Source organism: Tiliqua scincoides, chromosome 1, assembly GCF_035046505.1.
Source record: "Tiliqua scincoides isolate rTilSci1 chromosome 1, rTilSci1.hap2, whole genome shotgun sequence".
Taxonomy (NCBI): domain Eukaryota; kingdom Metazoa; phylum Chordata; class Lepidosauria; order Squamata; family Scincidae; genus Tiliqua; species Tiliqua scincoides.
Window position 1 is genome coordinate 118,943,758 of NC_089821.1, and position 27,106 is coordinate 118,970,863.

The following is a 27,106-nucleotide window of genomic DNA, read 5'->3' on the forward strand; positions in this document are numbered from 1 at the left end:
TATAGTTTGTCATATAACTAACCACTGTGCATTTATGGCATCTTTGTAATGGATAGGAGATCAAGCTCTTACAGCATTTTGTTTGAACACATTTCACTTCAGCTCAGCTGACCATCCAATCCCTTGCACTACTGTGGAGACTGGCAGCTGCTGTGTCCACAAGGCAAGCATCAGGCATAAGGGACATCTCTCTCTCTCTCTCTCTCTCTCTCTCTTTACTACTCAGCTGTGAGCAGGGGAAGGGGAGAAGTGTGTGAGAGAAAGTGGGTTCTCTATAAGTGGTACAAGCCATAAAATACATCTCCCTCACAAATCACTGGCTAATCATCTTTATAAAACCTAATAAGCCATGTACAATGATGGCAGGAGATGTACTTCTGAGCTACTGGAAGTCATCATCAGCCTGTACCTGTCAGAAATAGCCTCCAGTGAACATGAAATTGCTGCAGAGAGACCTGCCGCCTACCAAAGTACAGTTTTATTACTGGCTATTATTGGAATGTTAAATTTTCTTTCTTTGACCGGGTGGCATTATCAGACTTGAGGAAAAAAAAATTTTTGTTTTTATATATATTTCATATATCACTACATCATATAGGCCAGAGATTTTCAGTGTGCCGTGGCACATTGGTGTGCTGCAAATGGTCCACAGGTGTGCCGCGGGAGTTTGGGGGAATGTCATTTATTAATAGGGCCATTGCGGGATGTGATCCGCATGCCAGCAACATATATGCGCTTTGTCAATGGTCAAAAAACTGATGGTGTGCCCTGACAATTTTTGCACCTTGTTAGTGTGCCATGAGATGAAAAAGACTGAAAATCTATCTATATCATCTGATATAGGCCGATGAAAGGCAGTAACTTAAGCAGGTACCTAAGGTGACCTGAGTTTTTCAAAGTGGAGGAAAGTTCCAGAAATGCAGGGTAGGTTTTATAAATGTCCTTTCACAACTGCAGCAACCACCACCCCCATATCAACTGCTGCCTTTCATTACTGAAACAAACAAACAAAAAACTTACTTCAGGAGAAAGTAAGTGCTTTGACATAAGAGCGGGACTATTTCCAGCCCCACATCCTCTGACCAGGGTTGGATTCAAGCTTTGTACTGTTGGGAGCATGTCTGAGGAACTCTTGGTGAGACCCTGAGGTAAAACGGTTTGATTTGTTATTTTATAACTGAGCAGAGGCAGCATTACTCATCTTATAATTGTTCTTATTTTTCAAATGGTAGCAAATCGTTTAGGCCGATTTGTTTATCATTATATAACTGCAGATTGAGAAAGGCAATGTCTATTAGCATGATAACCAAATAAAACCTACATATTTGGAGGCAGTATAAATAAAAATCCCTGCCGCATCCCACACAACAAAGGCCAGGGTACTGAACAGGCATCCATCAGCACCACCTTCTGGAATCTGCTAGCCAAGAAGGACTGGAAACACTACAGCATGGTATACCCAAGCCTGAACAGTCAGCCAACACAGAAGGATACCATGCTTGAGGGTGTTGAAGCCACTGACAGTGCAATCCTATCCTGCACTGGAACGGGCAAGCCAAGAAGCTTGCGCTGTATCCAGCGCAGGATAAGTGCCCAAAGTGGCCCCTGAGGTGGCAAAAGTCCGAGGAGAGTGGAGCGGCTTGAAGCCACTCCAAACTCCCTGAAACTCCCATAACTGCCAGTTCCCAGCTCCACCTCCTGTTCCCACTCCCCACCCACCTGCCCCGGAACGCCTCCCTCCTGCCTCTTCCCCACCTCCATCCTACCCACCCCAGAGTCTTGCGTCAGCCACGCTCGGCTTATGCAAGACTCAGGAGCCTCCATTGGTGCAGAGGCTTATTCCAACCTCCGCAGGCTGGCGCACCTCCATGTGCCAGCCTAGCTGACTCACAAGGAGGCGCAAGACTCTGGGCGACCCAAGTGCAGCTCAGGATTGCACTGTGAGAGATCAAGCAGGACCAGGAGAGACGCACATCCCCTGTCTAGTCCATGGTACAAGTCATCTGCCAAGGTGACCAAAGCAATCTCCATCCCAAAGCCAGTCACACCACCCACTCAATCATCTTGCCCAAAAATAAAGGATCTGAGACTGGCTGCTAATCTTCCAACATGGTGGGATTTAGGGAAGATTTTTTTTTTTTTTTTCAAGAGCAGGGTAGACCATAGCCAGCTTTAATATTGCTAGCAGCACCCCTTCTAACAAGGACAAATTGACTACCCACCCTATTTCACTCAACCAGCCCCCGCCCCCTGGCAGATTTTACAGGCCGGGCAAGAGTCAAGCATGCAAGTAGCTGGCCTCACACCCCAAAGGATCCTGTCCTCATCCTCAAGTCATACAAGAATCCAAAACAACAGGACCAATGGATGCCATGGGGACATAATCTATAACCTTTAATATGGAGTCTAAGTCATGACAGATTCAAGCCATTTTATCTAAGAAATACTTAACAAATGCATCACAGCAGGCAACCATGTGTTCTTCTATACTACCCTCCACCCAGATTGAACACCCTTGCACTACACAGAACACCTCTACAGCTCTCTGGAGCTTGATCTGCTGAGGAAATCCAGGGCAACTAGCCCAACCAATGAGTTCGTTCTAAGATATAATATCACACCTTCACTTTAATAATTATCATTAGATTAATGATATAGTTTAAGAGATCTATTTGTATATCTACAAGTGGGTTCTGCAACAAAATATTGCAGTGGATTCCTAATTATGAATGGAGACCGGGGAGAGGGGTATGTGAGTGCATTACCTTAATTCTTGGATGGAGGTTAATTCCACCACCTCTCCAGCCTCTGCCTCCATTCTCCTGTATCTTTTCCATCTATCACCTGTACATTCTCAAAACTGCCTTCAGTCAAAGACATTACTAGATCAGGGTGATCAATCAGACCAGTCCTGCTCCATGTGATTAGAAAGTGAGGGAACACATCTCACTCACCCACCCTCTTCAGACCTGGAGGGGAGGATCCAAACTTTTATTTCTTTAATTAATTCATGAACTCTCTCTCTCTCTCTCTCTCTCACACACACACACACACACACACACACACACACACACACACACACACCCCTTGTCTACAGGTGGCCTCTTTTTTGTACAAACCAATAGGCACAAAATCACCTTTGTTATTAATATATATTATATTTACTGTTACTGTTTCTTATTGGATCCCCAAATAAAAAACAATGCACAATCTATAAAGAATAAAGCCATGACCGTGACCACAAGTCTACAGTCAATAACAAGTAAAAGTAGGAAGGAAGGAAGGTGAAAGAACAAGTTAAAACAGTGTTTCGCAAACTGTGGGTCAGGTCCCACTAGGTGGGTCGTCAGCCGATTTCAGGTGTGTCCCCATTCATTTCAATATTTTATTTTTACTATATTAGAGTTGATGCTCCCATAGTGTACAACTGCATTTGGGGAAATGTTACAGATCTGTCCTTTGAGCAGGCCACTCTGTATATGCTTTTAACAATGATAGTCAATGGGACTTATTCCTGGGTAAGTGTGGGTAGGATTACAGCCTAGGATTGTTAAAAGTTTTCCTGCTTGATGATATCACTTCAAGTCATCACTTTCAGTGGGTCCTGACAGATTCTCATTCTAAAAAGTGGGTCCTGGTGCTAATGAGAACTATTGAGTTAAAATGACAGGGAAATAATAACAAAAGAGGGGGGAAAAACTACCATTTAATAAAGCCAGAAAGACCAGACGTTGCTCAGGACATAGGATGCAACGGTAAACCACTGTATTCAATCTAAACATTCATTCATTCATTCATTCGGTCGGTCGGTCGGTCGGTCGGTCGGTCAAAAGGGAGTGATAAAGTTGGGCAGGTATGAATGCCTTGGGTCAAAAAGAAAAAAAAGTTCCAGGGGTCTAGTAAAGCCAAACAAACAAACAAAAAGGACAAAGACAAGATCTGTACTTTTATTTTGCTTAACCCAAAGTAGGATGCCTGAAGACTGAAGAGATCAAGGAGGAATAAGATGAGAAGAAAAAACTGGTGGAAGGTAGGGAAAGGCAAGAAAACAGAGGAACATAAATAAAAAGTAGACAATGAACTGAATTCCAAATAGAAAAGGCAGATGATCCAAAGAAATTTCAAAAAGAGAACGGTACTTTCAAGACATTTCAGAGAAGGCAAAGGAAAATAATTCATTGATCGTATTTTTAAGTGTCATTTTATTGTTTATGGTTATATAAGTGATTTTTAGCCAACACTTTTTTAGTGCAATGGCAGGCTATAAATATTTTCAGTATACAAACAGGAGAAGGATCCAGGGAAGGCTTTTAAAGCTTCAGATGAACCAACAGACAAGTAAGAAGGAGAGAGAAAACATAAAATAAAACAAATACATAAAATTATCTTTAGAAATTGCTGCTGTGGGGTACGGCAATGGCCAGCATTTCAAATTTTTGTTTGTTTCTTGTTTTTTAAGTACTATGGAAATTCAAGGACCGTGGACATATCAGTGGTGAGAATAGTCAGGTTCTCCCAAATAGCTGACTGTTGGAAAGTGAAGAGGCTTCAGGTCTCCTGTTATGACCCAAGACCTCTGCTGCAAAACCTCTTCCTTGTCCCATCCCGAATATCCATTTGTGACTCTAAGAAAAACTGTGAATCTCACTCAGCAAGACAGCTCTTCCGATGACCTAATAACATGCTCAGAGGGTTCTAAGGAAAGATTTGATATTTGTCTCCTCTTTTGTCTAAGAAATGGTTACTTATTTATTCTTTGGATATATGTCCTGCCCGACCTAAAAGGTTAAGGGCAGCTGATAGCAATTCACTTGCATCTGAGTCCATGTTCCTTCTCATACATGGACCCAGAAAGAGAAAGGGGGAGAGGAGGGGGGAGAACACCCTTTCTCTTGATATGTTAGTGCTGAACTTTGATGGCTGAGTGCCTGTAGGGCTGCTTGTTTCAGCAAGTTTTTTCTGGATTTTAAACCTCCTGTCCAGTGCCGGTTTTGCTCATTAGCCCTCCCAGATGCAAGGGAGGGCACCAGGATGCAGGTCTTTTGTTGTCGACTGCTCCCTGGGGCATTTGGTGGGCTGCTGTGAGATACAGGAAGCTGAACAAGATGGGCCTTTGGCCTGATCCGGTGGGGCCCTTCTTATGTTCTTATGACCTGGATTGCCAGCTTTCATTTTTCCAAAACCAGCATTTTTCTAAGTGCTCTGGAAGCCAAGAAATGATCCAAACCATGTAAGCAATATTCTGTCAGCTCATTCAGCATGAAAAGCCTGCCCTGCCCTTCATTTTTCTGGTCAAGAGCTGGAATTCACATGTAAGGAAAGCAGTACCCGTGATCATGTGCTTTCTTTCTACCTCACAAATGTGGTCCAGCTCCATAGATTTAGGAAAAGACTACAATCACGATTCAGTTGTTGAGGATGGCACTTCTGGTTCCTATATTAACCTACTGGGTTTTTTCTCCCTTCCCAGGGGACAAACTGAGAGTTGCACACAGAACACAGCGAACCCTCAGCATCCACAGTCTTGGAAGCAACTTCTGGTTCACATCTTCAGCTTCCAGTCTCATCCAGGAGGTGGTTCTGAGGCATGGGAAGGCCCGCAGCCCACTGCATTGGCCTCCCCATGCCTCAGAACAGCTCCTGGACGCGACCAGAAGGATGCAGACCAGAAGTCACGAACAGCAGGAGCTGTTCCAAGGTGTGGGGAGGCCTAAGCCTGGCACAACCTCCAGAAGCCCGGCACAACCTCTGCCCTCACCATGGGCTCCAGCATCCATGGACTGCAGTATCGGCGGGGGGCCTTGAACCAATTTAACCAATTCCCTACAGATACTGAGAGTCTGTTGTACATCCAAGATTTTAGCATAGTTGAAATCGGGCAGCACTATCTGCCCTCCCCCCTCCCCACCCCCAAGAAAAAAGTAGCAGCAATGATAGGAGCTTATGCTCTAATTCAGGTCTTATTTCATGTTTTCATACATTATTTTTTTTAAATCTGTGTGTTTTTTTTTAGTTTGTAAGCATTTAAACTGTGATATGTCTGCATGCAAGTCCTTTTGCCTCAATTAAACTCAGTGTAGACCTGCATAGAATCACGGTGTCAGATAACATTAGATAACTAGCTATAAGTCATGCTTCAAGCTCACATAGGTTTGGAGAGACAGGATATAATTCTTCTTAAACGAACTAACAAAGAAATGTGATATAAAAGTCAAGGTAAATAATTATTACAGCAAATCATTTGAGGCTGTGGTGAAGAGGTTTTTGAATACCTGAAATGCTTAGGTCTGGGGCATCTACATTTTTCAAAGATGCTATGATTCAATGAGAAGTTCACACTTTTTCTTTTTTTGCAAGATATGAAGCTGAAGAAAATTGCATTCACACTTTGTTTCCAACACCAGTGGGGAACGTGTTAGAACCCTGAAAAAGATCTGGGGAGAAAAGTTTTGGACACAGCACATGCAATACTTGCAATTAAAATCTATTTTCAAGTTTTTCATGGTTCTTTTAAAAGGCTGTTCTTTCTCAGACGATCCTCATGCAGCTATTTTTGTACAGTGTGAGAGCTGTAGCAGTGTATGGATGGAAGATTTTCTCCCTTCACTTATTTGCACAAGAGGTAGCAGCTTTATGTTGTATTGTTCTAGAAAAGAGACGCTTGAGGGGGGACATGATTGAGACATACAAAATTATGCAGGGAATGGACAGAGTGGATAGGGAGATGCTCTTTACACTCTCACATAATACCAGAACCAGAGGACATCCACTAAATTGAGTGTTGGGTGGGTTAGGACAGACAGAAGAAAATATTTCTTTACTCAGCATGTGGTCGGTCTGTGGAACTCCTTGCCACAGGATGTGGTGCTGGCGTCTAGCCTAGACGCCTTTAAAAAGGGATTGGACAAGTTTCTGGAGGAAAAATCCATTATGGGGTACAAGCCATGATGTGTATGCGGAACCTCCTGATTTTAGAAATGGGTTATGTCAGAATGCCAGATGCAGGGGAGGGCACCAGGATGAGGTCTCTTGTTATCTGGTGTGCTCCCTGGGGCATTTGGTGGGCCGCTGTGAGATACAGGAAGCTGGACTAGATGGGCCTGTGGCCTGATCCAGTGGGGCTGTTCTTATGTTCTTATGTTCTGTTAACATGACACTAGATTCAGGACCCAATCCTATCCAATTTTCCAGCACTGGTGCAGCCGCAATGCAGCCCCAAGGTAAAGGAACAAATATTTCCATACCTCAAGGGGGCCTCTGTGACTGCTGCCCCACCACAAGATGCAGTGCATGCCCCATTGGCACAGCTGCCTGGCACTGGAATATTGGATAGGATTGGGCCCTTAATCATCACGCAGGGTGTTTTTAAAAATACTGGCAAAGCACAGAGTGAGAAAGCCCAGGAAAACAAATATATTCCAGGGCTTCACATTTAAAAATCATTTTTAAAAAATTAATTTCCTGTGTTAGAAGAAAATGAAGAAAAAATAAGAAGAAAGAAAATATAATTTTAGAAGAAAATTAGAAGAATTTATAATTATAATTTATAATTAGAAGAAAATATAATTTTATGTTGAATCTCCAATTCTTACTCCAACATATGCTCTCTTGGGTACTTTTATACCTTACTTATGACAGCTTTGGAATGAATAATAATACAGCTATGACCTAATTATCCAGATTTTCACCTGCAGTTTTATCTCAAAGTGATTGGAAGGGCCCTTTAAATTAAAGAAAAGCATCTTTTAACAATAGCCTCCCTAACATTAGTGGCAGACAATAAGGGTGAAATTCTAACCCACTTTCCAGCACCTACATAAGGGCAATGCAGCTCCGAGGTAAGGAAAAAACATTCCCTTACCTTGAGGAGGCCTGCGTGAGTGCCACCCAACTGCAGGATGCAGCACACATCCCATTGGCACAGCTATGCCAGTGCTGGAAAGTTGGTTAGGATTTGGGCCTAAATCAATCAAACTTTCTATTTCCAGGTGCTTAGAACAGCTTCAGTCTGAGACAAGCAACCCCTCCCTTCCCCCAGCACATGAAAGAATGCAAAGTGGAAGTGATTATCACCTTTCTTCCTTTCCTCATGCTCGGAGTGAAGCCTTTCTAAGCGGCTGGAGAGAGACTGACTGATTGATTGATTGTCTGCCTGCTGCATCTGTTGTGGATTACAAAGCTAAGCAACGCTATTTTGAAATTGCTGAGCAAAGGAACATTTTTTTAATGGATTTTCTGTAACGGTGCAAGTGTTTGGTGGGAGAGACAAGCTCTCACACCGCAAGTGGGTGGAGTGCATTCACAGACTGCTTCTCCGCTCACCTCTAGCCTAGGGTAACCAGATACAATGGAGGATACAGTGCCTGTCCCTTTAACAATTGTATAGAAGAGGGCAGGTGCAACTTTTTAAGACCCTTCCATGTTTAGCTGCACCTGCCAAAATTCTCCCTTCTATACAAAGGCATGGGCACTAAGTGAAGTTTGGGGGGGAAGGGAAAACTTCTGGACAAGAGGAATTGCCAGGGAGTGTTTGTATAGCAATAAATTTTATATAATCTTGATCTTTTGCCCTCCTCCAGGAATGCCAGAGCACTGAAGCAGTATCTGGTATACCAATTCTGATTCATCCAAAAGTCAAGTAAGTATTGAGGCTGAATATAAATTTTTCTGTAAAAAAAACACAAAGGTTTCACCTGTCAATAATAATGGCTTATATTAAAGTAACTGAGGCTGCAATCCTAACCATGCTTTCCTGGATTAAGCCCCATTGAACCCAATGGGACTTACTCCCCGTAGGCACATATAGGCATGTGCTGTGATTAACTGAAATTTCACTGGGCAAATTTCTTGTAAAGGTCCCTCAAAGTGAATTCCACAGAGAGATGAACTTCAATGTGAAGATTATGGAAGGAGTCACCATCCTTCCAGACTCAAGACTGTAATTACAAGGGCTGCAAAGAATCCTACTTGACCTTTAAAAAATATTGACATGCCTGTAAGTTATAAATGTGTTTGTGAAGACCGCAGATCTCACGCTCATTAAATATTGAATAGCAGAGTGCTTGCCGGTCTAATCTCCCTTTCTTTCTCCCTTCTCCTCATTGTTGACTGCACTTGAAGATAGCTGGAAATACTACCCAAGTGTAAAAAAAATCACCACACTTTTCCCTCTTCCAATAAAATTATAACACCAGGCCTTATTAAATTATATTTATTGAGCCATTTCTGCCCAACGCTGCATATATGCAACAGGGATCAAATGTGTACAGCTGTGGGCTGGGCAAACAATGGGTTAAGCACCTCAAGAGGAACAATGGGAACCTCTGACTACAAAGCAATGTTCTGGCAAACAAGAGACTGTATATACTGCACATGTCCCACCAAATGCACTGGCCTAGCTTCTTTCCCTCTTTTAGTCAGCTAACCAACCCCATGACCATTTTCCATGACACTTTCAGGGGCAAATTGCCTTCTTCCTGCTTCTCCCAGTCCTAAAAGGCATTCTGGAGCATGATCCGGCAACCATTTGTCTTGACAATGACCAAGGTGCCTAATGATTGGGTTTGTAGACCAGATCCCTGTCATTAAGCAACCCATACCTGTATATTCATCATCACCTGTCTCTGAACTAATAGCATTTTCTCCTAACAAGATAAGCCAGGACACTACTTCTCCAGAAACAGCTACTCAGGAATTGGACTTGGCATCCCCTCCATGGCCAGAGGACACAGCCCTGCACCTCTCCTCTGATTCAGAGGATTCCTCATTAAGGAATCCTCAGAGGAACCACAGTGGAACCTTGGTTTCCTCTGTGCCATGGTAGTCCATGTTTGGGAACTCAGTCAGGGTCCCTTTAACAGACTTCAAAGAAGAAGAAGTGGAACTTCTTGCCTTGAACTCTTCAGCAGCTATTTCATCCCTCAGCCTACCTCACTCCTCTGCTGGAGCAGCTGAGTTTGCCTGGAACACTGAGGCCTTTGAAGACTGTTCCATGGTCGTAACTTTTGGTATCTGCAGAAGCCCCTGTATCTCTGGAGGACCAATCACTTGAATGAGTTCACACTGTGTTTTCAGCAGGGACGTGCGGTGTTTGGGGAGGCAGGTGAGGCAGAGCCTGCCCACCAGAGTCCTTCAAAGAGTGCCTCCGCTGTGTGAGACGCCCAAGCACCCACAATCCATGTGCAAAGCACAAGGGCTTCCATTTTCAACTGAGGTATAGACCAGAGGTCGCCAAACTCTCAACCACTGTCTATCAAAAAAGCGGTCCCCATTTGGACCCCGGTATACTGTTCTGGCTCCACGCCATGTGTGTTCTCAGTAGATCTGGGCACCAGGACACTCTGGGCAGTTGTGTCTGTTGCCTGGCATGCAAGAAAGCTATGCAACAGGAAATCTGGGCCGACGCAACTGCTGAGAACACCCCAGTGTCTAGATTGACTAAGAATACACACAATGTGTAGGCGGAATGGTAAACTCCATTCGTGGAGTGGAGGTCTTTCCCCAAACCCTAGATCTGGCTCCTGGGCCAGAAAACCCTGGTATAGACAATTTGCGTTCTCTTAAACTTTTAATTGGACTCATGGTTGAAAATTTGCTGAGCTGCATATCTTTCAGGTAGCCCACTAGTCACAAAATTAGCAAAACATCAGCAACAGAAACCAAAAGGCACGTTACGACAAATTCACGGACATGTCAAATTTATTTTCTTGAATGACTTTTATAGTGTTCACAAAGCTCTCAGTGGAAGCCATTTTTGACTAATTGCATTTAGCAAATAGTAATGAAGTTGGGGGCGTGGATTTGTTGGAAGTAGTATAAGGGACCCACCTTCTGTCAAAATACCGGAACCACGTGACCGGATGCGGAAACCCCTCCCCCCCCCGCCCCGCCCCGCCCCCGGAAGCACGTGACCGGATGCGGAAATACGTCAGCGGAAACCACGCCCCGGAAGGGGTGGAGGGTGGGCATGTGACCCCTCTAGGAACTCCTCACGAGACCCCTGACCACGTGGTGGAGGTTTCAGAACGGCAGGACCAGGGGGGAGGGTGGCGCCCGAAGGGCGCCATTTTCTGCGCCGCCCCCCCCCCCCGGAAATGGGGTGCCATGTGACCCTTGTAGGAACGCCCCTCGGGACCCCGGACCAATAGGAGGGGGTTTTAGGGACCACGGGACCGCTGCGTGGTGTGGAGGGTGGTCCCGAGGATATGCCAGGGCATGCCTGGACGAGGGGGGAAATTTAAACCGCCGGGGAGAGGGGAGAAACCCTCTTTCTTTTGCAACCAGTAGAGACTTACCACAACAAACAAGCAAAAATAAATAAAAATAAAAAAAATGGAGAGACCCATGGAACTTGACTTGCCAGAGTGCTTTGGACTGGGGAGACCCATGGAACTTGACTTACCAGATGGCCAGTGTTTTGGAACGACAATCAATTTTTATAACCAGGAGCCAGAGGACATGGAGCAAAGTACAACAGCACCAGAATGGCTGACACATCGGAATCGTGCTTTAGAGCCAGAAGATGAGACAATTGTTGACCCCATCAGTGTGGAAAATGATTTATCCCAAGAATTAGAGATGGGTGCAGGACCCTTTTGGCCAAAACCAATGGTAAATATACACGCTTTACAATAAGTGCTTGTGACATAGAAGGGTGATGGGAAGTGTGCTTATAACAGGGGTGTGGGGGGGGGGTCTGTGGATGTTTGTGCTTATGGATCAACTATACATTTTTTTATAACCAGAGGTTGGAGGAAATGGAGCGCAGGATGACAGCGCCAGAATGGGTGACATACTGGAGTCGTGCTTTAGAACAGGGAGAAGAAGAAGCAAGCATCCCCCCACTTGTTGGGGTACACACGGCGGCTGGAAGCCAGGAATTAGAGGGGGATGCAAGACCCGGTCGCCCCATTTCACCGGTAAATATATGGAGGCTGAAGTTTGGGGCAATGTATTGGGGCCTGCTATTCCATCGTGTATATTGTGTGTTGAGAGCATTTTTCTTTGTCTAGACAGATGAGCTGGTTAGAAGTTTCCAAAATCTGTCTATTGGGGAGCCTCTAGGACAACCGTGCAAAGGCCTTTGCCCCTGAATGACCTGTTGTGGCAAAAGGAGAAGGATCACCTGTAAATAAAAACATTTTACAACAGACACTTGTGTCCATATGTGTGCTAGTCAACAACATGGCAGATCAAATTTTAAAGAGCATATATTATTCACCAGGGTCAGTCGGGAGCTACGGAGGGGTGAACCCCCTCTACCAGGAGGCTAAAAAGCAAAGTAAATCACTGACCAGAAAACAAGTTAGCACATGGCTTTCAGAACAGGATGCTTATACACTGCACAAACAGGCACGAGTCCATTTTAAAAGAAACAAGACTATTGTCTCGGGAGTGGATGCACAATGGCAGGCAGATTTAGTGGACATGCAGCAGTTCTCTAAGTACAACAGCGGCCACAAGTATATCTTAACGGTGGTGGACATACTGTCTAAATATGCATGGGCTAGGAGCCTGGAAGACAAAACAGGAAGGCAGGTGTCTGGGGCTTTTCAACATATCTTCAAACAGGGAAGAATACCTCGCAAGTTACAGACTGATTCTGGCAAAGAGTTCCTGAATAAGCCTGTAAGGGAGTTACTAAAAAAGCACAACATTCACCACTTTGTTACCAACAATGAAGTCAAAGCCGCAGTTGTGGAGCGTTTTAACAGGACTCTGAAAACAAGAATGTGGAGATTTTTTACAGCTAAGAACACATTCAGGTATATTGAAGTGCTGCCACAGCTTATAAGGAGCTATAACCATTCTTTCCACAGAACAATCAAGACACGACCCGTGGATGTTAACAAATCCAACACACTATCTGTCTGGAGAACAGTTTATGGAGACAGGTTACACAGAAAAAAAGCTGCTCCCTTGTTCAGAAAAGGAGATCACGTACGGGTCTCCAAGCTCAAGGGGGTTTTCGAAAAAGGTTATGAACAAAGTTTTACCACAGAGGTTTTCATAGTTGACCAAGTCCACCACAAAGCAAAAAGACCTGTATTCAGGTTAAAAGATTATGCGGGGGACCCAATTGTTGGGACATTCTACCCTGAAGAATTACAAAAGGTGAAGAACAAGGACCAGGTTTACAGGATTGAAAAAGTTTTAGCAACGAAGGGGCGGGGTAACAAAAAGCAACACTTGGTGAAATGGTTAGGCTGGCCTGACAAATTCAACAGTTGGGTTGCGGGTACAGATCTGCGTGAACCTGCATAGGTGAGAAAATGGGGGGAAATGGATTTTATATCACCCTACCTAGCAACGCATGCGCTAAGGTATTTCCTCAGAACACCAGCGCCTCTTTCACCACACAGCTTGCACGACCCCTGGAACTGACGGGGGACTGGGAAGTTGGATTAGCAGAAATACATTACCCACACAGCTGGAATACAATCACTGAGGATGCAACATTTGAAATTTCTAATGGGGTGAAGAAGTGGGTGTTTTTTCTACAAAGGGGCTATTATGCATCCATACCAGAGCTGCTGGATCACATGAACAATGTCATGCAGGCCCACGAGGACCCCCCGGAAATGGTTCTGCACTATGACACCGTGGCCAGGAAGGTCAGGCTTAAACCCCCCTTTACTTACACATTTCTAGCAAACGGGGAGCTGGCCTATATATTAGGGCTGTTCCCTGGAAACCCTGTCAAGAAACTACCTTTCACCGCAGATATAACAGCAGGGTTTTCCACTTTGTACATTTACTCAGATATTGTAACACATCAGATCGTGGGAGACTATTATGTGCCCCTGCTACGCTGTGTGCCCATACGCGGGGAGAGCAGCGAAAACGTAACCATAACGTATGACAAACCTCACTACCTTTCTGTGAACAGAGATCACGCAGACACCATCTCTGTGGAGATAAAGACAGATCAGAACAAAAACGTGTCATTTCGCTTTGGCAAAGTGATTGTGAAGCTTCACTTTCGCCCCCGGAAAACCTGCTTGTTCTAAAAGATGGTTCTTTTAAAAAGTTATGGGGATCCTGCCCTTTATAGCAACTATTACAGGGCACAGGCGGGACATGGCCTCCCTGGCTACCAAGGCGCCCCTGTTATGTATGGGGCAGGGGTTGGAGGGGTATTCCGAAGTCTTTTTCGAAAAGCTGTTCCCCTTTTGAGAAGGGGGTTCGAGATTATCAGGCCCCACGTAAAAACAGCGGCCCGGAATATTGCCAGAGACGTGGTGGGAAATGTTTCTCAGGCCATTTTGAATAAAGTGAATACACAAGAGGGGGCCGGCCTTGTGTATATGAAAAGAAGAAAAGGGCTTAAAAGGAAAGCAGCGCAGGCGCAGCTAACAGGACCGCCGCGTCCCTTTAAAAGGAAGGCTAAAAGGCGCCAGGTGACACAGAAGAGGGTGGCAAAGAGACAGCGGGGAAGAAAGAAGGGGCGCTCCAGAGACATATTTTAACCCCAACATGGCTTTTATTCATGGGGCTTCAGAAGAATGCACTAAATCTGAACTGGACCTGTTCCAAATAGCCCCTACACAGACCAGTGTAGAAGGAAGCATTTTTATCGAGGTGCCCCCTCTGGCAGCTGTGACAGAGTCTGCACCGCTTGAGTTTTTCATAGCTGGAAATGGTGAAGACTACCTAGACTTGAATAATACGCTATTATACCTGTGCTGCAAAATAGTGAAAGAAGATGGAACCAACATTGCCAGGGCTGCAGAGGTGGGGCTGGTGAATTACCCGATCGCAGCCATCTTCAGCCAGCTGGATGTGACACTAGGAGACAGGCTCATAAGTCAAAGTAATAATTGCTACCCTTTTAGAGCTTTTATTGAGTCCATCTTGAATTTTGGGGGTGAGACGCTTTCAACCCAATTCTCTGCAGGGCTGTTTTACAAAGACACCCCAGGGGAACATGAATCAACAGACCTGGATGGGGATAACCAAGGCTTTATTAGAAGAGCCGCCCTGACTGCTGAAAGCAGAAAAATAGACCTCCTGGGGCACCTCCATGCAGACTTGTTTTTTCAAGAAAAACTACTGTTAAATGGGGTGGACGTGAAAATCAAGCTCACGCGGAGTAAAGACGCATTCTGCCTTATGAGCGATGATCCCGGCGTGCACTACAAGCTGCAAATCCTGACTGCATCACTGTTTGTAAAGAAAGTCAGAGTAGCCCCAGGTGTACGTCTGGGTCACGCCGAAGCATTGCTTACGGCCACAGCCAAATACCCCGTGGATAGAGTTTCTATGAAAATTTTCAGCATTGCTGCTGGAAGCAGAATATCCAATCAAGAAAACCTATTCCTGGGGCAACTACCTAAGCTTGTTGTGGTAGGCCTTGTGGATAACGATTCATTCAGCGGCGCATATGATAAAAACCCCTTTAATTTCAAGCATTATGACATAAACTTTTTTGCAATTTACCAGTCTGGACATCAAATCCCGGCAAAACCATTTCAACCTCGCTTTGATGAAGGAAACTGCGTGAGGGAATACATGAGCCTGGTTCATGCATCTGGTAAACACATGAAAGACAAAGCCTTGTTAATTAACAGAGAAGATTATGCAAGAGGCTATACCCTGTTTGCCTTTGATCTCTCACCCGATCAAGAATGTGGCAGTCACTATTCCTTGATTAATACAGGGAATCTGCGGGCAGAAATACGGTTTGCCAGGCCCCTCCCACAAACTGTGAATATGATTGTATATGGTGTTTTTGACAATATTATTGAAATTAACCACAGGAGGAGTGTTTTGTTTGATTATATGTAAAGATGGACACGCTGCAGTTAACACGCCTGATGGATACAAACTCCTATACCAGGAAGATGTTCAAAGGTGTATTTCCTTCTGACCAGCTGCCTAAAAAGAAACTTCTGCAGAGACCACTGGGGCTAGTGGTCAACACACATCCACACAACCTGCCTGGAGAACACTGGCTCGCGATATACCTGACAGAAGACAACCACGGTGAATTTTTTGACTCCTATGGACACCCCCCAGACCATCCCCGCCTCCCCAGAGCCATCATGACATTTTTAAGAAAAAACGCCTCTGTAACGACATTTCAAACAAGGCAACTACAGGCCCCAGACGCTGTGACCTGTGGGTACCACTGTGTGTTTTTTCTGGACCAGCGCTGTAGGGGCCGGAGTTTTAAACAGATTCAAGAACTGTATTCTGATGATTTACCAAGGAATGACCAGATGGTGGTGCAATTTGTAAAAAAGGAGAGGAACATGCACCGATCTGCCCCCTGTGTTTTTCAACATGCCCAGACATGTGTCTCCTGTAATGATTTTCATGGCCGTGTTTCTCAATAAAGTGCCCCCCCCCCCCGACTTAAAAATGAAATTTATGTGTCTGGTTTATTTGTTTGTTTGTTAATAACAAGGCAAAGGCAGTGGGGGTGGAGTTAAAAGCTTATTTTATTCATAAGCTGAGCCAATTAAGGGTGTTAGATTGTCTTTGCTTTCTAGAAGATCTCCTGGATGGGGTGGGCACCTGTGGCAACTCTGTAACAGGGCCTGGATTTTTCATGTGTTCCAAAATGTCCTTGATGGTGGGATTCCCAACAACTGTGGATGGAACATTAAGTTCAGCCATGGCCTGGAGAAATAAATCCCATCCTTTAGGGATGCGCCGGGCAGGCAGAGCATGAAGCTGGGTGATCCCCTTCACCAAGTCCAGCATATTGGAACCAGGAACAGGTTCCCCTCTGTAAACAAAAGCACCTTTTTCATCCCAGGATGAAATACTTTGATTCTGCTTCATTTTGTTTAACAGCAGCCGCGCTTTGTTCTTAAATCGGGCAGGAAGGCTGTCCAAGACCTCATGAAAGATACCTGCGTGAGTTGCAGGGGATTCTGCAGCAACAGCACCAGGCTCAGTGGCTGATGGTAAAAACAAACTGAGTTTTTCCTTTTCAGCGTCAGCCTGTTTGACATGGACCAGGTATTTTTGAAGCAGTGCAGTATATTGTTTAGCTTTCTCGTCCTGGGACAAATCCCGCCTCTGAAGAACACCTTGCATTTCACCATCTAAGGAATACATGGCTGCAGCCCTGATGTTTTCCTCTCGTGGAGTAGGTGCCTTGAGTTGCTCTAGCTGGTGGCTAGGCACAAGGTACATTTTTTCAGCATACTCCATTACTGGCTAGTTAAAAGGCCAGTTATTAGTGGAATAGCAAAACTTAGTAAGGGGCCAAGAAAACCGCCCGACTGCTTAACAAGCTGCTTCTTTCTTTTCAAAGACAGCCTTTTATTGCTCAGTCTTTTGATAAACGCACGTTTTTTTCTCAACACTGATATCTGCCGGGCAGATAGAGGTACGTTGCCTTTTAAAGTATTGAGCGCTATTTCTGAGATGGCAGAAATTAAGTCACATGAAGCATGAGACAGAATGAAGTGTCTCTGGCGCGGGGAAGCCTTGATCAGCAGTTTTAAAAGGGGCAGATTTCTCTTAACGCAGTTAGACATGTTGTGGGCTGGCGGGCAGTTACAAGTGAGAAGCCAGGTGCTTAAGTCACCTCCTTTTGTTATGGGTTGTGGTTTTTTCATAATATATACAACAGGCCAATCAGGGGGAAACAACCCCGTTCTTAGTCTGTAAGCTTCCGGGGTGGTTGCGCACAAATCCACCAATAGATAACCATAAGGCTTGGTGGTTGCATCCTGGAAACTCTCCATGAAAAACTTACTGTTTCCTGGGTACATCTGGCGGGCCAGCGTTACGACCTGTAGTTTATCCCTGGGGTTTTTGAACAGTACCATATATTTTGCATTTAGGGTGATCGTGCGACTGGTTTTCCCCTGGCAGAATATATTCTGTGTGATGAGAAAAACACTTAGATTACGGTGATGTACATATTTTGTAAAGACGTCGCCAATTTCCGCGCTGTTAGAAGCAGAGGTCATTAGATCATCCAATATGACAAAGTTCACTTTATTTGGGGGGAGCAACTGGTCATCACTGAAGGATTCCGGAAGGCCCTCTGTGAAGCGAATATGGGGGTATTTACACAGGAGTTCTTTGTACAAAGGTTGCCAGCAGCTGTAGCACCAAATAATATTTTCAGCCATAACAGAAAACACAGTATCAGCATTATCCAGCATATTTTTTATAAAGTATGTTTTCCCGCAGTGGCTAGGCCCAGCTAGAATGGCTGAAAACGGGTGCCTCCAGCGCACATCCATCTTAAAAGCCGTAAGGCAGGGTTTTGAAATCTTTTACCAGAACCCTCTTGTCATATACTACCTTTAGTGTTTTCTTTATGGGCCCTGTTTCAATATTCCACTGCTTTTTATTTCTCAAAATACCCATTTGCTGTACAACAATTTCTTTAGGATTTGACCCGTAGTCCAGAACCATCTGTTTCAGGCTATGAAAATTTACATGCTCTGAATTAGCCGATGTCAGTGTTATTCCTTTAACCTTCATGGACAGTTTTTGAGAAGGATATAAAGAATAAGCATATGTCTTCGGTCCAGATGAAACAAACTCTGTGATACGCTCATGTGGCGGGATCTCGCTTGTCAGATCCCCTAAATAGTCGCCTAAGGGAGGGCACCACGCCCCTGGGCGGTGTACAAATATCACAGAGTCTGTGTCATGGTACAGACACCTCTCCTGTAACCTGTCTAACAGGTTATAAAGCTCCAACCGGGCATATGCAGTTGTAAAAGCCCCTATCAAAACATTAGTTTTCCCAGACAGTGTAAAACGCTCCTTAGCATGGCGCCACGATACACTCACAGTTTCATCATCAATAATTTCAAAGCCTGAGACTTCATAGTCTGGAGAAAAGGCATAACCCATGAGCTCCGTAGGGTCCCTCACAATGGTGGTATTCAGAAGGTTTGAACGCTGTGCAAACTTCCCCCACAAAGAGTTTAGAAACAGTTTTGCTATTTGACGCTTTGCTGGGTTCACAGCGATATGATCCGGGCGTAATTGAATCCCTTCTCTCTCATAGTAATCATTAATATATTTGTTTTGTTTCTCCACATCTGTACACCACCCAGGGTACCCTGAAGCCTCCTGTTTCTGGCGCAAGTGCATTTTAATGTAATCTGAAAACAGATCCTCAGATTTGTTTTCAAAATGCCATATTTCTAAAATTTCCAAAACTGTGTACCCCTTTTCTATAGCCTTCATTAACTCCACACTGCACCATGTGCCTTCTAGGGCTCTTTCGTCATCTGTGTGGTGGCACGGTTCCTGCTGCCTAGCCTCTGCGCATGTGCGGCACAGAGGAAACATGAGTTTCTCCCCCACCCTCACTGGTAATACTGGGAAAAAGAGACCTCTTGGAGGGAGCACTCTAGTTTTCACAAGACCAAAGTAGTCAGAGAGAGGTCCAAAATTATTAAATATGATTTCTGGATGCCCAATTGGATAAAGTTTAGTCTTATTGACAAAGGGGTATAAACTTGTGAAATCATAATAACAGATCTCTTCACCATCTGTAGGCTTATAATACAAAGTTATGGCATTGGTTCTGCCCCCAAAAAGCGCATCCCGGGGTTTTAAAGCCTGTGGGAATTTTTTTTCACTTAGAAACCCCCTAAGCTCAGCATCTGTTTGACACATCTGGTGCCACTCGTGCTCCCAAATGGTCCTGACATCAAACCCCTTGTTTTTGAGATCGGCTGCTTTAAATTGGGTTTTGTAATGGAGGTCACGAAAGCTTGTACCAGTCATGGGGTTTCTAGCATTCTCATTGTAACAATTAGGACACCCATGAAAAAAACAGCCGTTAAATTCAAAGGCAGTTGGCCTGCCCTGGACAACTGCAAACCCATCCAGAAAATAGCTCCCCACCTGGTGTTCACCTCCTTTTAGAGCATGCCTGATCTCAATTCCTTCTTTATGTTCAAGATACTGAAGCCACTGTATGGCCGGAGTGGAAAATCTCTTTGTCTGTCTGTGGTAATTGTCCCAGGGGAGAAGAGCAATAGTTTCTTTTTTTAGGAACATGTATCTAAACATGGCCATACAAACACTAGCAAGTGTCAACAACTGGAAAGGATCTATGCCCTCATTCTTACCCTCTCCTTTAGTCATAGCTAGGATTTCCTCCCTGTACAAGAGGCAGGCCTTCCTCAATATTTTTACATCCTGCTGGCAATAGTGCGCAAGCTCTCTCTGGAGATCAAAAGTGTTATTTTTGTTCTCCTCATACCAGGAGAGAAAATCCTTCTTCTCACCTGGCATCATATTTTCAGGCCCATAATATTTTTTATCAGGAAAAGTTCCCACATAAGTGCTGTTTTCAGCAGTGTTAAAAAAATGTGGGAAAAATCCTTTACACCCCTCAAACCCCATAGCCTGTGGGAGTTTTGACAGCTTCATGGGAAGAAAGTTTAAACTATCTATAAACCTTATGCCCAGTCGTTTTACGGCCACACACAGCAGCTTGCCCCCCTGCACAATGAGATCTATGTCCATTTTTTCAGCCAGTAGTTCCCGAACTACAAAATAAGAATCATAACCTTTGGCGTTATGGGCCAAAAAGGTGTAGTTCTTGAACTTTTTGTCAATAAACTTTTTAACAAAGGCAGAAATGCACCCCTCCCCTTTGAACTCCCAGGTATCTTTTTCCTCCATACCCATTGCAAAAATGTAGTTGACTACATGGGTACCTGTGTCTTGAGAGCATTCAAAATCATAAAAGATATACCGTTCTGATACCTCAACTTCCTTAAGAGGGGGCATGAAGCACTGGTGACTCTTTATAGGACCAAGCGGTTCTTGGCATTGCTTGCAGCACTTTACTGTGCATCTGTGTTTTCTAGGGAGATATGCCTCACAGGTGTCACACATGATTTTAGCACCACAATCTATCTTGTTCTCAGCTGCCAGTTCTTTATGTCTTGCCAGGCAGCGTGCAGATTTTGCTAATAATTTACAAGTGTCACAGCGTTGTGCTTTGCCCGGTGCACACTGGGGTTCCAAACATAAACGGCAGCGATATGCACAGTTGTGCGTATGGGTATAAGCATTTCCACACAGAGTGCAGTAATTTTTTCTACCAAAGAACCCTTTCATGTTTAGGATCCCATAATAGTGGTCATCGTGCAGCAGCAGAAAGCAGGACTTAGGATATATAGGGGGCCCTGTTCTAAAAATACCCCACCCTTTATTGCCGTGTATGACCACCCCGATATTCACGTGTAAATGGCTTTCAAAGATTGGCACATCTGTTAACATTAACTTTTGCTGAGGCGTAATACACAACTCGTCATACATTTGTCGGGTGTCCTGCATTAACTGTGTTACAGTTTTCCCAGGTGCTAGGACTGCTAGAAGACTTCCCCCAAAACACAGGTTATCACCAATGTTACCAAGGTCCACAAGGTGGCGCCGCTTTTTATGTATGATTTGGCTATAGAGTATAGAGCTGACCACGCGTCTACCACACCCCCCCTTATTTCTGATTACACTCACTATGAGGCGTAGTGTACCATCAAGATGAATCTCAGTGTTGCTCTGCATAAGATGTGAGATTTGGTTCAAAAAATCTTGAGCACTCAGAGCCCCTCTATGCCTTCTAACAGAAAAGAGTGGGTCATTTAACCCCCCACCTTCTAGGCGCATCTGAACCAGATCGCCATCTTGCAAGAGGCCATTTAATTCATCAAATAGCTGTTGAATACAATTGCTTATTGCCTCTTGCACCAGAAGGGGGTGGCCCAGTTGCTCAAGGTTTTGAAACCGAAAAGACATTCCAATTCGGAAAACTGGTAAATGGGGGGCATGCCACTCCCACCGATTCACCCTCTCCAGATAGACTTTTGAGGGGTCATTATCGAAATCTGATTCAGCACTGTGAGATGTTCCTGAAGCAGGACCCTGTGTTTCTGGAACATGTGGGGGTTCGTGATCTGGTTCAGAGCTGTGAGATGTTGTTGGAGAGGCTGGTAGCTCTGGGGAAGGAGAACCGGTGTCATCAGATTCCACTGAATCAGGGAGTCCTTGATCAACAACCAGGTTTTCTGGTGTGGGTTGGACCCCTGCCCCAATTTGGCTCAGAACCCCTGGGTAAATTTGGACATGTTTAATTTCTTCTAGGAATGCTACAAGCTCAGCCTTTTCCAGAGTCCCAGCTATGAATCTAGACCAGTGTTCTTTCAAACGGGCATTCAATGCTGAAACTTGTGTTGTGATCAAAGAGGTGAGGTAGCGTTCTCTTTCCTGTATGGCGTTCCTGCAGTCTGAAAACATGTATCCTGTCTCCATTTGCTCATGGCTGATGCTTGGCAGTGGGGTAGTGTCAGTAGCCTTTTTACACGGGGGCTCATCTTCACATGTGCTCTGTGTTATGGCACGTTTTTGAGGGTTGGCAGCTGTAGGGAAAAAGAGCACATTAAGAAACCTTTCCAAAGGACAATAGGAGGCTGTTGGGGAAAAAACATTTTTTAAAAATGCACTTTTTAAAAGGACTTACCTCTCTGGGGGCTGGTGTTGGTGTGTGATTTTGGTCTCACAGCCTTAGAGCCTTCCCCTGGAAAACAAACATCAGGACATTAAATTTTTTAAATTGTCTGAATGCTGTGGAAACCCCCCCCCCTCCCCCAATATTTAAAACAGACCTGTGCGCTGCAGTGCCTGTATGTGTGTGTGTGTTTTGTTTTTGAGAGAGTTAACGCCCATAAGAACATAAGGACAGCCCCGCTGGAGTGGCAGGGAGTTCCACAGACCAACCACATGCTAAGTAAAGGCTGTTGGGGAAAAAACATTTTTAAAAATGCGCTTTTTAAAAGGACTTACCTCTCTGGGGTCTGGTGTTGGTGTGTGATTTTGGTCTCACAGCCTTAGAGCATTCCCCTGGAAAACAAACATCAGGACATTAAATTTTTAATTTTTTTATTTTAAACAACTGTCTCAATGCACTGGAAAAACTGTATTTAAAACAGGGGCGGGTGTATGGGTACCTCTGTGGAAGGTATAATGTCCCATGGGTGCACAGATTGTTCTGGGGGTTGCAGCAGTATCTGAAAGAAAGAACAACAAAAATTTAAAAATGGACTATCCCTAAACGGGTGTGAACACAGGCCTGCATGCAGAGCAAAATCATGGCCTGGGTCAAGGATCCTTACCTAGGGCCACTGTGTGTCTTGGTTGTCTTGGTGGCATTGGATCTGGGGGGGGGGAAGAGCTTTAGTGTTTTGTGAAACACGAAAAGGGCCTCCCCCCCCTTTTTTTTCTTTTTCTTTTTAGCTTTAAACAGTAGGAATTACCTCTCTGGGGAATGCTGGATGGGGCTGCCTCTCCTAACATGGGTTCATCCAACCATGCTGAGTCAGGGAAGAGAATAGACATTGATTGCCATTTTTATTTCTATTTTTTATTTATTTTAAAAAAGATGCAATTTCAGACTAATAATCAAGAATACCTACCAGCCATCTGTGATTCCGTGAAGCCTCCTTGCTCTGCCATTTTCACAGTCACCTGGGTAGTAAATACTTGAAAAAAAACATTCAAGATTTAACAAACAGACAATGATTTCAGGCACATCACATAGATGCAAGCCCCATTCAGAAAACTAAATGTATAAACAGGACATTTTATAAACATTTATAACATTTATAACCATATATAAACATTTTATAAACAGGACATTAAACCAGTCTTGCCATAGCAAAAAGGGGAAAAAACAAACTGCATTTAGCAAACCCCATGCCCCACCAAACATCCACCCCGCCCCCGCCCTCCTTCCAGCAAAAGCAAGCACATGCTTTGCCACCCAAGATGGCGGCCAGCCTCACAAATGCAAGCCTCACTCAGAAAACTAAATCTATAAACAGGGAATTTATCCAGAATGCAGACAGCTTTCCCCCAAAACAGCTACCCCAGCTTCAAGGGAGCACAGCTAGCAACCAGGCTGACCCCAGCAAAACAGGAAAAAACAAACAAACTGCATTTAGCAAACCCCTTGCCCCACCAAACATCCACCCCACCCCGCCCCCTTCCAGCAAAAGCAAGCACATGCTTTGCCACCCAAGATGGCGGCCAGGCTCACAAATGCAAGCCTCACTCAGAAAACTAAATCTATAAACAGGGAATTTATCCAGAATGCAGACAGCTTTCCCCCAAAACAGCTACCCAGCTTCAAGGGAGCACAGCTAGCAACCAGGCTGACCCCAGCAAAACAGGAAAAAACAAACAAACTGCATTTAGCAAACCCCTTGCCCCACCAAACATCCACCCCACCCCGCCCCCTTCCAGCAAAAGCAAGCACATGCTTTGCCACCCAAGATGGCGGCCAGGCTCACAAATGCAAGCCTCACTCAGAAAACTAAATCTATAAACAGGGAATTTATCCAGAATGCAGACAGCTTTCCCCCAAAACAGCTACCCCAGCTTCAAGGGAGCACAGCTAGCAACCAGGCTGACCCCAGCAAAACGGGGAAAAAACAAACAAACTGCATTTAGCAAACCCCATGCCCCACCAAACATCCACCCCACCCCGCCCCGCCCTGCCCCCTTCCAGCAAAAACAACCACAGGGCTTGCCACCCAAGATGGAGGTCTGTATATACTCACCTGTGTGGGAGATACGTCTGCCTGCCCAGGTTCAGGTGGAGAGAGGAAGATGGTGGCTGAGATCGGTGCTTATATGGCTCTCTGCCTGGCCTCCTATGATTGGCTGCTCCTCTGGCTGCTTGCTCAGAATTCTGGGAGTGGTCTCCGCCTACCCCCAGCTCCTGCAAAGAAAAGATCAGAGCCGCCCACCCAACCACCCCCCAAATCCAAGCAGCTTCAGGTTGTTAATGAGCATGTGAGCTTGGGGAAGGTGTGCTGCTAAACTGTTTCCTTAGGTTTGAATTGATTAAATCACTGTTTAAATGGAGGCCTGTGCTGGTTTTCCACACCCTGTGACCAGCCAGCTGCTAAACTGTTTCCTTAGGTTTGAATTGATTAAATCACTCTGTTTAAATGGAGGCCTGTGCTGGTTTTCCACACCCTGTGACCAGCCAGCCTGTTTTGAAACAAAACTTTTTTTTATTCCTGCTTTTTACACATAGAACATAAAAAATACTATAGTAACTACAGAATGCTAAATTGAAATAAATCTTTTTATTCCTGCTTTTACACATACAACATAAAAAAATGTACAGTGGCTACAAAAATCTAAAACACAGCAATATTTAAAAGTCAATCATTTCACAAGGAATCTATGATAATTCATTCTCCCCGTGATATGCTGCATGTGCTGTACAAACCTCTGATCTGATAATTTTAAAATCTTGTATAACATTTTTTGGGGTTCTGGCGCCTTGTGCACTGTTTCAATGAGGGACAGTGTGTATTGGATTGTTTCACAATCCACATCTAGACAGTGCATTGTAAAACCAAGCATTAAAATAAGATGCAGTATGGCGGGTACATTCAAGTTCCAACACAGTTCTCTCAGCATTGTGTCAATATCAGATCGTCTCCAGCTGACACACTCATGTGCTAGCTGCCCAGGGGCATTCACCTGGCAGCCTTGACACAGCTCATGTAAGTAGTTCTGTAAGCACAATTTCAGCACGCTGTGAACAACTGCTCTGGCTATTCCACGTGTTGCACTTGAGAAGTTTCTTGGTAGGACATTATCCGCTTCTGTCAATTGCAGTCCTAACAGATGTCTCAGTGTAACGAAAGATTCTTGTTTTTCTAAAAGATCCTGCAAAATATTTTTAGCCAAATATTAAATTTTCTTTAAAATATAACCAAACCACCCCCCCTCCACACCCCACCCCCAGAAGGTCACCTACCAAATACTGTCTGTTCTCAGGTAAGCTGGGGCCCTCTTTCTCCACAGGTGGTTCCTTAAAATAATTTAAAATTGATTAGACCCCTCTTTCAGAACTATTCACACATCTAAAACATTTTTTTTTTTTTTTTTTTGTTCACAACTTCAAAAGAATCTTACCTGTGCATTCTTGGCTTTCAAAGATTCCACAGCGCCATGCTGTCCAACATTGTTCTCGTTTTTATCACACCTGCATGGGACAGATGGGTAACAGCGGCTTTCTTCATTTAAGGCAAGCTTGTACATAAGGTGTAGAGAGGGTTTTTCATAATCGTCTGAGCTGGTACTGTGATAACGCTTCCTCTGCTTTTTTCGCTGTGGGGCTGCTGCATGGTTGCTTGGCTCTGTAGGCCTCTTGGGTGTCTCTAGGGAAGAGACCGGTGCATTTTCCACAGTGGCTGTGACTGTGGCTGTCGCATTCTCACTCAGTTGTTCGCCGTGATTCAAATATGCAGCCCAGTCTATTGTTGCAACACCTTGCTCTGGCTCCTGGTTATAAAAATTTATTGTCGTCCCTAAACACTCTGGCAAGTCAAGTTCCACGGGTCTCTCCATTTTTTTTATTTTTATTTATTTTTGCTTGTTTGTTGTGGTAAGTCTCTACTGGTTGCAAAAGAAAGAGGGTTTCTCCCCTCTCCCCGGCGGTTTAAATTTCCCCCCTCGTCCAGGCATGCCCTGGCATATCCTCGGGACCACCCTCCACACCACGCAGCGGTCCCGTGGTCCCTAAAACCCCCTCCTATTGGTCCGGGGTCCCGAGGGGCGTTCCTACAAGGGTCACATGGCACCCCATTTCCGGGGGGGGGGGCGGCGCAGAAAATGGCGCCCTTCGGGCGCCACCCTCCCCCCTGGTCCTGCCGTTCTGAAACCTCCACCACGTGGTCAGGGGTCTCGTGAGGAGTTCCTAGAGGGGTCACATGCCCACCCTCCACCCCTTCCGGGGCGTGGTTTCCGCTGACGTATTTCCGCATCCGGTCACGTGCTTCCGGGGGCAGGGCGGGGGGAGGGGTTTCCGCATCCGGTCACGTGGTTCCGGTATTTTGACAGAAGGTGGGTCCCTTATACTACTGTTGGATGTTCTGACTGTGCTTATCTGGAGAGTAATCAAAGGTCCTTGCTCATTTTGCTAGCAATTTGGGATGGAATTATTTTAATATTGATAAAAAACAAAATTGCTTTCTATTTCCTGTCTTTGTAAAAATTAATCAGGTAGGGGGGAAAAATCTACTATCCAAAATGGTTAATTAATGCTGAATTTAAAATGCAAGATTAGGAGAAATGAAGTTAAAAT

The 27,106-nt window shown here is 44.8% G+C and overlaps 1 long non-coding RNA gene across 1 annotated transcript; it reads left to right on the top strand.

The window, feature by feature from the left end:
• Positions 1-11,450: 11,450 nt before the first annotated feature.
• Positions 11,451-12,113, top strand: LOC136636876 (uncharacterized). The gene is made up of 3 exons (XR_010793561.1): positions 11,451-11,610; positions 11,745-11,918; positions 12,012-12,113. It is a non-coding gene; the product is annotated as an uncharacterized lncRNA (long non-coding RNA).
• The last annotated feature ends 14,993 nt before the right edge of the window (positions 12,114-27,106 follow it).